The sequence below is a fragment of the Gorilla gorilla genome, chromosome 17, assembly GCF_029281585.2.
Source record: "Gorilla gorilla gorilla isolate KB3781 chromosome 17, NHGRI_mGorGor1-v2.1_pri, whole genome shotgun sequence".
Classification (NCBI taxonomy): domain Eukaryota; kingdom Metazoa; phylum Chordata; class Mammalia; order Primates; family Hominidae; genus Gorilla; species Gorilla gorilla.
Genome location: NC_073241.2, coordinates 62,026,073 through 62,037,853, shown reverse-complemented (window position 1 = coordinate 62,037,853; position 11,781 = coordinate 62,026,073).

Here is an 11,781-nt window from a genome sequence, read left to right as displayed (position 1 = left end):
CATAGGGAAACCCCATCTCTACAAAAAATACAAAAATCAGCCTGGCATGGTGGTGCACACTTGTAGTCCCAGCTACTTGGGAGGCTAGGGCCAGACAGTTATGTAAGCCTGAAGTTCGAGATTACAGTGAGCTATGATTGCACCACTCCAGCCTAGGAGACAGTAAGACTTTGTCTCGGGGGAAAAAAAAAAAAATCAATGGAAATAGCCAAGCTGTTAACTTTACATGTTAAATAAATTAACATATTATTTGCATTCTGAAAGGGATTTTGGATAAAAATTCCTGAATAAAAAATCCAAGTTTATAATAATTGTGATAGTAGTAGTGTCTAAAATGAATAATTTTTCATCTATTATTCTTAAAAGTTGGGTATTTTGCACTCTGAGATATGTATTGTCATCCTCACTTTACACTTGAAGTAACTATGTCTTTGAGAGGTTAAGTGCCTTACCCAGGTTCATACAGCTTATAAGTAGCATTACATGGACTCAAACTCAAATCTACAAATGCTAAAGAGTGAGCATCAGTACTATATTTTATTGCCTAAAAATAAAGTGGCAGATTTAATCCCTAGGGAATATATAAACTCAGAAATCCAGATTTGCAGACAGCTTGCAAATGCTATATTTTAATGTTCTCACAAAATATCCTTCATCTAATCCAAAAACTATCCACTTGTGGACTCAGACAGACATGGGCATCCCTGCAACCAGCTCTGGCCTTAGTTCAGAGCCATGTGAAGGGCTGAGAGCCTCAGGACCACTCAGCATCAAACTCATGTCTGCTGTTTACATCCTATGCTTGTTATTCAGATCTTTTGAATAGCTTCTAATCTCTTGTTGTTGAAGGGTTTTGACCTGGACTCATGACCCCATGTTTCAAAAAAGCTTTTTTTCACCTCCTGACCTTGTAGGTTCCGCAATCCTAACCTCAGTATCTGATCCCTGATGCCTGTCTCCCTGGATTCTGGACCTCTTACTTGCTAATCTCTCCCTCAGCTGACCTCTCTGGAATTAATCAGTGATCCACCCGCCAGTACCTTTTGTGCCTAACCAACAAACCCCCAGTCCTGGCCTCTTTGGCTTTATCTCTGGTCCATTGTCTCCCAAACCCTGTTAGAATATGCTTTGAAGAAATGGTCTGATTTTCAAAGATACAAAATCAGTTTGAAACTTTGTAATACATGACCCTTGAAAATAAGCCTAGATACAAACTCCCAAACTGAAGACATTTAGTATACTGACTACTTGTCAACAGACCATAACATCAGTCATGAGTCAAAAGAGGAAGGTGAGCAGGAAGGGGGACAGATATCAAGGAGCCACTTGAATGATAAAGTATTTTCAAAAACATAATTATCTATGTCTGGCTTATCTATTCTACTAAATTATAATTCCTTAAAAGCAAAGACTTGAATTTTTTCCATTTTAGATTCCACACAATGTCCGTATGGTGCCTGGTACTAGCTAGGCACCATATTATTGAATTAATGAATATAGTAATTGACTAGTGTTTAATGAATTGGCTACAGCCAATTGTTGTTCAGGCATATTTACAAAAAAAAAATCTCTCAAGGTTTTTCTGGACAGATTAAAGTGAATTACAACTCAAGGGAAAAGTAAAAGAAAACAAAACACTCCACTCTCTAACATATATTTGAGAACAAATGGAAAATAACACTGGGACTTTGAAAATGAGGAGCGTGGCCCTGAGGATTTCAAAATGGACTGCCTTCCTTCTGCTGGAACAACGGCACCACACAACTGAACAAACAGCCGAGGGGCCATGTTCTATCCTGCAGCCCCCACATGTTTGCATTAGTGAGGTAAGCAGCTCAAAGGGGAACTTAAAAGAAGACTTGTATTGTTCATGGAGCCTTTCAAGCGTAGTAAGGGTGGAATTCCATCTGTTCAGTTCAGTTCGGTTCAGTGAGCCGGTTCACTCGTAATGGTTCACTGAGTTGTGACACCTAGTAGAAATTACAACCAATGTTTTTAAAAACCTTTATGTTATCATTTGTGAAACTGCGTGGCTTGATCACTTTAAAGTTTTCATCTCCTTGTGTTTTTGATCTGTTTCCAGGGTACCTCTTTCCTGGTCTTTAAAAAAAAAAAAAAAGTGAAAAACTAGCATTGAAAATGCCACTAAAAAGAGGAATATATTTGTTGAGCTCTGTTTTGCATACTGGCTTAATTTGTGCACGATTTCAGACAAACACAGAAGTTACAAAGCTTTCACTCCGGGTTTGCATTCACCTTGTCTCCCAACCATGAGCTCTTTATACACAGAAAGAGCCATGAATGGCTAACACTCTTTGCAGCAGCTTAGCAGATACTCTGCCTTGAGGAACAGGTAGAATTCCACACTACTCGCTTGAATGACTCACTGAACAATACCAAGTTATTAAGTTTTTCAGGACCAAGATGGTGATGGGGGAGGGCACTCCATTTGATATCTGCCCAGTGGCATCTTACAAAAAGTCTCTGTGCTTGCACGGAACTTTGCAGGAGGCCAAGTACCGATCAGCAATGATTATGATCTCAGCCAGATCATCATTTTCACTTACCTGGAGGAGAAGAAACAAAGTGGTAAAATGTGACAATGATGTAAAGTGATGGATGGTTATTTGCAGTGCATTTTGCAAACAGCACATTGGGTATGATGAAGGAGGACCTTTGTATGAAGTTCAACAAATAACAAAAGACATTCCCACTATACTTTGAGTAACCTGCCTCAAAGGTGCCAGATCTATTTCTCACAGGGTGAAGGAAGCGTGCAACCTATTCAGAGAAAAAAAAATAGAGAGAGGAATGCTTAAGAAGGATTTCCACTGCATGCACTGGAGATCTGAAAAGAATGAAAGTAAATCCGTAAAGCAGAAATCTAAGGAAGAAGGAAATGCGGAAAGGCCGACCACATCAGGCACCTAGTCCAGTTGGTTATGCCATAATCATTGATACCATGGTATTTTTGTCTCATCTCATATCATGTGCTTCAATTCACTCCAAAAAGTAGCTCCAGCATTTTCCTCTGACCATTGCTCAGTAATGAAGGAGTATGTAATGCAAACGCACAGACAATCTCTGGGTCTTAACAGTAAGAAGCTTCCTGTTGGAAATCTCATTGGGTTAGGTAAAAGGATCTTGATTTATTTGCCAATGAAGGATAGAAAACAATTCAAAATTATTTAAGTGATACTTTTGCCATTGTTTACTTCCTGTACATCTCTGGAATTATGATATTTATTCATCAGCTCAATTTACCATACTATCATCCTGATACCATTCCTTTGAACTGTGTCCTTGCCTTTCTTCAACATCCCTCCAGGTATCGTATCATCATGGCCACATCAAAGCAGGTAGGGTAACAAATGTTCACCGAATTAAAAAAAAAAAATCTGATGTGTGCTTTACTTTTCTAAGTTCTACTTGTATTGCAGGTGAAATTCCTTCCTCTGGATTTTTTGGCTGTTGCTTGTCGAATGTTTTCGTCCTGGCTGTGTCCATTTGCATTTGTCTCAGACTCTAACTCTCTTAACTATCCTCATCTTCCATCACAGTGACTGCATAGCTCATCTTCAACATTTAGTAAGATAGGTGAACAGTGTGATCACTATTAATATTGAGAGCATTTGATAGTCTTGGTCTTAATCCCTTTTAGCATATTTTCTCCTTTACTAATCTTTCTTTCTAAAGCTTCTCATTTTCAAGAGGTAAACTCTATTGATCAAATTAGTTCTTATCAGCTGAAAACTAGGTGACCTGTGAAGCAACTAGTAGATTAACTCTATCCTTTTTACTTTTCTTCTTTTAAAAGAAAAAAAATTTATGAAATGCTTTGCATGTGAATTACACCAAGAAACAGTAAGCACCAGAAAAAAATACTGTAATAACACCTGAATTTTTATTAAAATCTATAATAGGAGGAAATGTTTCTTTCCAGTAATGAATATAAAAATAAAAAAATAAAAGCAACCTATATACTAAGAATAATAATAGTTACATGCTTCTGAGGACTCTCTGGAAAGTGTAGATTAGATATTTATGTGTCTGTGGGTTAAATCTTTGTTTGACTATTTCAGAAGCTAACCTGGGTGGCATGTAGAAAATCACAGCATGATTAAAGATTGCTGGCATGCTTTACAGAAAGAAAAGAAAAAAAAAAAGAGGAAGGTCAAGCCTCACTAACTTCTTGGAATTTCTGGAAGACACAACTGACCGTGGAGACCAGGAGAATAGAATGAACACTCTTATTCTTTGAATGTTTTGTTGTTGTTATTGTTGTTGTTGTTAAGAAAGCTTTTTGATAGTGGTCTGTGTTAAATACTACAAAAAGTTTTAAAACAGGTAAGCTATTCCAAAGGGAAAGGTTAGAAAATGCCCAGATGTTTCCTGAAAAAATGGTTTCATTTACTCACTCAAAAGGTATTGAATGTCAGAATGTATGTGCAAACTTCTCAAATAAAAAAAGAAAATAGGCACTTACTGGACACCTACTATGTTCTAGGGATGTCACATGCTCACTCTCATTGAATCTTCACTCAGCCCTGGAAGGTGGATATGATTGTCCTCATTTACTACATGAGGAAATTGATGGTCAATGAGATTAAGTAGATTGCCTCCAGTCACCCAGCTGGTAACTGAGTCGGGGAACAGGGATTCAAACTCAGGTCTAGCTGGCACCAACCTTTGTGCTCTTGCTGCTGCACCACACGGGCTTCTGGAGAAGCTAATGGTGGTGTCTCCAGCCCTTGAATTCTCCAGCTCTCCTCCTCCACAGGACAGCCTCTGTTTCTGAATCACCTTGAAATCACTGCCTTCCAGCAGCCTCTGCTTCCAGATACCTAACTAAACAGATCCTGGTTTCTTCCTTCACATAAGGTACAAATGTTCTATTTCCACTTTGTAGGTATTTGGATTTCCCTGAAGTTTTCAGCCTTAAACTGAAGGGATTTTGTTCTAAGAGGAAATTCTGGCATCTACAGGGAATGAAGGGAAGAGAGGCTTTCCTGCTCCTTGTGACTTACTCCTGGCTCTGCACAAGACCCCTTTTGTGCATGTATAACTTTAAATATGTATGTGCAGTGTGCCATGCAGAGTTCAGCAACATCTTTTGGCTAACTAGCTGACATTTTGGCTCTTAATAAAAATGGACAGAGCCTGGGGGAGTCAATTACAAAAAGAGTACTGAGCTAGAAACTTGCTGGGAAGGAAAAGAAAAAAAAAAAAAGAATATAGTGGCTAGAATTGAAGAAAAAGTGTTAACAGGTGAGCTTCAATAATGATTACATTAGTTCATATCATAACCAATTTCCCTAAACCCATGAGATGCCTTTTAATGTTTTAATATCCATACCCCTCAGCTAGTAAATTTTAGACACCAAATATAGTATATATAGATAGACAGATGTATAGATATACACATATATGTATTTATACACACACACATACATGCACACATCTAAAAGCCAATCATAAGTTAAATGCTTATAATCTTTTAAAAAATTAAAGCAAATTAAATTTGACACTTAGGTTTTTATAATCATCCCTTCAGATAGTTTTTGCATCCTAGGGTGTCACAAAATCAAGGTACTTTATGCTCCAGTGCTGGAAGTATTTTGGCCTTCAGAGAATAAATGGCGTTTATCAGAGGGACTTACCAGTAAGGGAGAGTCACTTCCTGTGGATCTGCAGGAAGTCCATTAGCAATCCCGACCACTGCTCCAGAGGGATCCTTGATGATATTCATCACAGTAATTTTAACCTTGACCTGTCATGTTCAAACATGACATTTGGCCAAGATTGTTGAAGTCTTCCTAAGAGAGTGTGATTGAGAAATAAAAATGTTACCGTCATTGTCTTATACTTCACACTAGTGATTCTCATACCTTTTGCTTTGGGAAACTTTTACACTCATAAAATATTGAGTACTCCAAAGAGATTTTAGTTACAAGGGATTATGTCTATTGATATTTACCTTACTAGAAATAAAAAAGTAGACATTTTTAAGTCTTTATTAATTTATTTAAATATAATAAATGTGTTATATGTTAAAATGAATTACGATTTTATGAAAAGTATATTATCCCAAACAAACAAAAGTCAGTAATAGTGGCATTGATTAATATATTTGCAAATCATCTTAATGTCTGGCTTAATAGATGACAACCAAACTCTCATGTCTGCTTCTGCATTCAGTTTGTTGTAATATGTTGCTCTGGTGGAAGCATATGAAGAAAATCCAGACTCACACTGACGTGTAATTAGAAAAAGAAGAACCATTTTAGTAGCCATTTCAGATAATTTGGGATGTCATTTTTAATACTACACCAAAACTCCGAAAGTGGTAGTTTCCTGTAGATTAGCTGCGATATAGAATATGAACTCATATTAATTAACTTTTGTATAAAACAGAGTATATCTGTTACATTAAAATCCATTGTTATTTCATTTTCCATGAGTTCTTTAATGTTGTATGATTTTGTATTACCAAGCATCAGTGTTTGGAAAATGTTGCCACATCGATATGGCCACATATCATCATACAATATAAAAAAAATTGTCCATTAGTAACACTACCAATCTCATTAGGAAAGTGTTTAAGTCAAGTTCATGGTGGTGTATACAGGTTTTTCAAAATTTGATTTTTCACTGGAAAGTTCAAATTTTATCATGGGTGATACAATCAGTTGTTTTCTTTGAATTTACAGCTTTACATTATTCATTGCCAAGAATATTTTCACCATATATCCAAGAATATCTGTGAGTCATTCTTTCAAGTAAAATCATGTTCCATGAAAAAGTGGCTAGTTTAGCTTGCAACTCAAACAATTGCATAAATGTTCTTCCTCAAGGAAAATGCTATACTTCAGTATGCAGGAGAGCTCTTCATTTTGTCACACAGAATATTAAAAAATATGTATTCAAAATTAAGAGTTAATAAAATCAATACTTTCATTGCTTCATTAAAGACTTTTTAAAGTGAGACTGACAATTTCTTTAAATGAGAAATGCATCTTTTGTGAAAGATCAGCATTCGAGAATACAATGACTAGTAGCTCAGCTTGGTGCTGCTGCTTTGATTTTTAATAAGATACCACCAGTTTTACCGACCATTGCTTTTCTACCCTAAGTACAAATGTCAATACAGTAGAAAAGGCAAATAAAATCTTTGAATCATTGTAAACACAGTTTTGACTTCAAGGATCCCCTCAAGAGATTTCAGGTACCCCCAGGGGTCTATGGACCACGTTAAGAACCACAGCTCTATGTAAATAATTTCTTGTGCCTGTGGCTACAAAAAAAAATTAGGTAGCTATTAGAAGTTCTGAATTCTTGCCTTTAAGCCTCCTCTCTCTGGTTTACCTGTGGTGTTATTTACAAGATGTGCATACTGCATATGTGTTACTATGAAAGTCCCTTAATGTGAGTGTGTTTTAGTTAGTGCTTTGCCTGCTGGCTATTTTCACTTGCCTGCTTTTAGTTCTGCAGTCAATAGTTGCTTGAGTTTTTACAGCTATCTTCCTTCTTTTATGTCCTGCAGAGTTTGAATGCTGAACTGTTCAAGAGCAGATACTGTGTCTTGTTAATCTTCAAAATCCTAGCACACGATACTTAGCTCAGGAAAGGTTGGGGTTCAGTAAAGTAAAGGAGGACAATATGACAGTCATCTTTCTTTCTTTCTTTTTCCTTTTTTTTTTTTTTTTTTTGAGACTGAGTCTCACTCTGTCACCCAGGCTGGAGTGCAGTGGCGCAATCTAGGCTCACTGCAAGCTCCACCTCCTGGGTTCATGCCATTCTCTTGCTTCAGCCTCCCGAGTATCTGGGACTACAGGTGCCTGCCACCACGCTTGGCTAATTTTTTGTATTTTTAGTAGAGATGGGGTTTCACCGTGTTAGCCAGGTAGGTCTCGATCTCCTGACCTCATGATCCACCCACCTCGGCCTCCCAAAGTGCTGGGATTACAGGCATGAGCCACCGCGCCCAGCCGATAGTCGTCTTTCAAGATAGTATTGCATCCTGAGGAAACTAGATGGTGATGAGGAAATTTTCTAAAAACCTAAGTTAAGATCATTTGTGGACATCATGGCTTTTGTTGTCATTGCTTTTGGTGTTTTAGTCATGAAGTTTTCGCCCATGCCTATGTCCTGAATGGTATTGCATAGGTTTTCCTCTAGGGTTTTTATGGCTTTAGGCCTTATGTTTAAGTCTTTAATCCATCTTGAGTTAATTTTTGTATAAGGTATGAGGAAGGGGTCAAGTTTCGGTTTTCTGCATATGGCTAGCCAGTTTTCCCAACACCATTTATTAAATAGGGAATCCTTTCCCCATTGCTTTTGTCAGTTTTGTCAAAGATCAGATGGTTGTAGATGTGTGGCGTTATTTCTGAGGCCTCCATTCTGTTCCATTAGTCTATACATCTGTTTTGGTACCAGTACCATGCTGTTTTTGTTACTGTAGCCTTGTAGTATAATTTGAAGTCAGGTAGTGTGATGCCTCCAGATTTGTTCTTTTTGCTTAGGATTGTCTTGGCTCTATGTGCTCTTTTTTGGTTCCGTATAAAATTTAAAGTAGTTTTTCCTAATTCTGTGAAGAAAGTCAATGGTAGCTTGATGGCGATAGCATTGAATCTGTAAATTACTTTGGGCAGTATGGCCATTTTCACAATATTGTTTCTTCCTATCCATGAACATGGAATGTTTTTCCATTTGACTGTGTCCTTTCTTATTTCCTTGAGCAGTGGTTTGTAGTTCTCCTTGAAGAAGTCCTTCACATCCCTTGTAAGTTGTATTCCTAGGTATTTTATTCTCTTTGTAGCAATTGTGAATGGGAGTTCACTCATGATTTGGCTCTCTGTTTGTCTATTATTGGTGAATAGGAATGTTTGTGATTTTTGCATATTGATTTTGTATCCTGAGACTTTGCTGAAGTTGCTTATTAGCTTAAGGAGATTTTGGGCTGAGACTATGGGGTTTTCTAAATATACAATCATGTCATCTGCAAACAGAGACAATTTGACTTCCTCTCTTCCTATTTGAATACCCTTTATTTCTTTCTCTTGCCTGATTGCCCTGGCCAGAACTTCCAATACTGTGTTGAATAGGAGTGGTGAGAGAGGGCATCCTTGTCTTCTGCTGGTTTTCAAAGGGAATACTTTCAGCTTTTGCCCATTCAGTATGATATTGGTTGTGGGTTTGTCATAAATGGCTCTTATTATTTTGAGATATGTTCCATCAATACCTAATTTATTGAGGGATTTTTAGCATGAAGGGGTGTTGAATTTTATTGAAGGCCTTTTCTGCATCTATTGAGATAATCATGTTGTTTTTGTCATTGTTTCTGTTTATGTGATGGATTACATTGATTGATTTGCATATGTTGAACCAGTCTTGCATCCCAGGGATGAAGCTAACTTGATCATGGTGGATAAGCTTTTTGAGGTGCTGCTGGATTTGGCTTGCCAGTATTTTATTGAGGTTTTTTGCATCAGTGATCATCAGGGAAATTGGCATGAATTTTTCTTTTTTTGTTGTGTCTCTGCCAGGTTTTGGTATCAGGATGATGCTGGCCTCATAAAATGAATTAGGGAGGAGTCCCTCGTTTTCTATTGCTTGGAATAATTTCGGAAGGAATAGTACCAGCTCCTCTTTGTACCTCTGGTAGAATTCAGCTGTGAATCCGTCTGGTCCTGAGCTTTTTTGGTTGGTAGGCTATTATGAATAACATGGGTTTGAACGGTACAGGTTCACTTATACACACACTTTTTTCAATAAATATATTGAAAAATTTTTTGGAGATCTGTGACAATTGGAAAAAACTCATGGATGAAACACATAGCCTAGAATTATTTTAAAAAATTGAGAAAAACTTCTGTTAGGTCTGTTATGAATGCATAAGACATATGTAAATCTTAGTCTATTTTATTATTTACTACCATAAATTTATATAAATCTATTATAAAAAGTTAAAATTTATCAAAATGTACACTCACAAACGTTTGCAGACTGTCACGGCACCATTTGCTGTTGAGAGAAAGGCCAACAAATGTAAAGATGCAGTATTTAACCATACAGTAATAATTTTTTAGCCACCCCCTGTTGTTACTGCAATGATCACAAGCATTAGGAGTATCCTCTTAAAATGCCACATGACACTAACAATCTTCCTGTGACCAGACCAGTAAATTACATATTGCAGTAAAAAGTGATCACTTGTGGCTCTTGAGTATTTCTCATTGTGTTTATCGCAACACTATAAGCATTGAATTGAATACAAAGTGGCACTAGTGATGCCGGAAATGTCCCCAAGAAACAGAGAAAAGACATGACATTACAAGAAAATTTTGAATTGCTTGATCTGTAACATAGATTGAAGTCTGCAGCTGTGTTACTCACCATTTCATGATAAATGAATCTAGCCTAATGATCATTGTAAAAAGAGAAGGAAATGCATGAGATTGTTGCTGCAGCTATGCCAGTATGTCCGGAATTGGTGGGTTCTTGGTCTCGCTGACTTCCAGAATGAAGCCGCGGTCCCGGACTCAGGAGCCCAGCTGGCTTCACCCAGTGGATCCCGCACCGGGGCTGCAGGTGGAGCTGCCTGCCAGTCCCGCGCATGCGCCTGCACTCCTCAGCCCTTGGGTGGTCGATGGGACTGGGCGCCGTGGAGCAGGGGGTGGCGCTCGTCGAGGAGGCTCGGGCAGCAAAGGAGCCCACGGAGGGGGTGGGAGGCTCAGGCATGGCGGCCTGCAGATCCCAAGCCCTGCCCCGCGGGAAGGCAGCTAAGGCCCGGCGAGAAATAGAGCGCAGCGCCGGTGGGCTGGCACTGCTGGGGGACCCAGTACACCCTCCGCAGCCGCTGGCCCGGGTGCTAAGTCCCTCATTGCCTGGGGCGGCAGGGCCGGCCGGCTGCTCCGAGTGCGGGGCCCGCCAAGCCCACGCCCACCCGGAACTCCAGCTGGCCCGCAAGCGCCGCACGCAGCCCCGGTTCCCGCTCGCGCCTCTCCCTCCACACCTCCCTGCAAGCTGAGGGAGTGGGCTCCGGCCTTAGCCAGCCCAGAAAGGGGCTCCCACAGTGCAGTGGTGGGCTGAAGGGCTCCTCAAGTGCCGCCAAAGTGGGAGCCCAGGCAGAAGAGGCTCCGAGAGCGAGCGGGGGCTGTGAGGACTGCCAGCACGCTGTCACCTCTCACCAGGAGGTAAGAAAACGTTGCACTTTTTTGTGAAATACCTTTTTATCTCATATTGAAAATGCAACTTTTGTGTGGGTGCAGGATTGCTATAAGAGAGGTGTACCTATAGACTGGAATATGATTCGAGAAAAAACAAAGTCATTATATGATAGCTTAAAGCAAAATAAAGGATCTAAAGCTAGATAACTCAATACCAGCAAAGAACGGTTTGATAATTTTAGAAAGAGATTTGGCTTAAAAAAAAAAAAAAAAAAAGAGTCAAGATAATAGGGGAGGCAGCTTTTGCCAACCAAGAGACAGCCGACAAATTTCCCAGATGCCATTAAAAAAGTGAGGAGAATATGGATGGAACTGGAGGTCATTATCCTTAGCAAACTAATGCAGGAACAGAAAACCAAATACCACATGTTGTCACTTATAAATGGGAGCTAAATAATGAGAATACAGCAGACATGGGGGCCCACTGAGGGTAAAGGATGGAAGGAGGGAAAGGTTAAAAAAAAAAAACAAAAACAAAAAAAAACGAACTGTCGGGTACTATGCTTAGTTCATGGATGACAAAAATAATCCATACACCAAACCTTAAGTCACG